The following is a 1,410-nucleotide window of genomic DNA, read 5'->3' on the forward strand; positions in this document are numbered from 1 at the left end:
GCAATTGTGCGGCCTCAGCATTTTTTCCATAATTGTAGATTTGCCGCATTTCCCACGTAATCGATCACCAGCTGCATAATCTGCAAATTTTAACAAAATAATTGTTTCTAGCTCAAACAGATCAAAAGTTACTAAAAATGCCGTTGCACATGTTGCTGCGCAGTGCACGTCCCTTTGTTGCGGTTGATAGTTCATCCGTCTGTAGTTTGTTGCTATATTTCGGTGCTAAACTGGTACTTATGCTCGAGCTGCACGCGCTGTCTCACGCGAGCAGTGTGCGTGCAGTGACCTATCATCACGCGCCATGCGTGACACTGCGGGGTAAGTGCTGCTGTGCTTTAATTCCACGTAAAGAGGGCGGCCAGGGCAATGGACCATCGAGGGACTCACCTTCTTGGTGGATTGTAAAGTCTGCGAAATACAGGCACTTTGGCCAATAAATACACTGACTATTGTCTCTCCCTCTCTCTGTCACTCTCTCTCACCGACACTCTCTTTGTCTCTCTCTTTCTCTCTGTGTCTGTGTGCCACTCCCTGCCTGTTTGTCACTCTCTCCGCTTTCTCTCCCTCGCTGTCTCTCTCTCTCTCCCTGTGTCTGTCTCTCTCTCCCCGTCTCTCTCTCTCTGACTCTCTTGCTTCTTCTCTCTCTCCCTTTGTCTCTTCTCTCTCTTTCTCTCGCACACTCTTTCTTTCTCTCTGCCTCTCTGTCTCTTCTCTCTGTCTCTGTCTGGATGTCTCTCTCTGTCTCTGTTTAGCTGTCTCCCTCTGTCTCTCTCTCTCTCTCTCTCTCTCTCTCTCTCTGTCTAGCTGTCTCTCTCTGTCTCTCTCTCTCTCTCTCTCTCTCTCTGTCTAGCTGTCTCTCTCTGTCTCTCTCTCCCTGTCTCTCTCTCTGTCTAGCTGTCTCTCTCTGTCTCTCTCTCTCTCTCTCTCTGTCTAGCTGTCTCTCTCTCCCTGTGTCTGTCTCTCTCTCGTTCATTCTCTCTTAAACTCCAGAAGGTGAGATAGCGTCACGAAGCCATGACTGCGCTTTCTGTATCCGGTTTTCTGGACCCTTCTTGGAGAGGAAATCCGGTGAAGTAATGAGTGAGCCTCCCATCGAGGTGCGTCACCAAACACGTCACGTATGTTTGTCTGAGACATGTCACGGGACCCCGGGATGCAGCCCCCCCGTAACCGCAGCCTCATTACCGTATTTACACATTATTTCACTGCGCATCTCTACCACGGCTGCTGCCCCCCTGAACTGTGCACCCCAGAACTCTTCTAAAACTGTGCACTTCAGGCCCCAGGACTGGTTCCTGAGAGACCTGTGTCCCCAGTGCCCTCTCCCCACCCCAACAGGCCATGGCCCCTCTGATCCCCCCCCAAGACCCCCACACCCGGGCAAGAAACACTCCATCACCACAGAAG

Source organism: Pleurodeles waltl, chromosome 1_1, assembly GCF_031143425.1.
Source record: "Pleurodeles waltl isolate 20211129_DDA chromosome 1_1, aPleWal1.hap1.20221129, whole genome shotgun sequence".
Taxonomy (NCBI): domain Eukaryota; kingdom Metazoa; phylum Chordata; class Amphibia; order Caudata; family Salamandridae; genus Pleurodeles; species Pleurodeles waltl.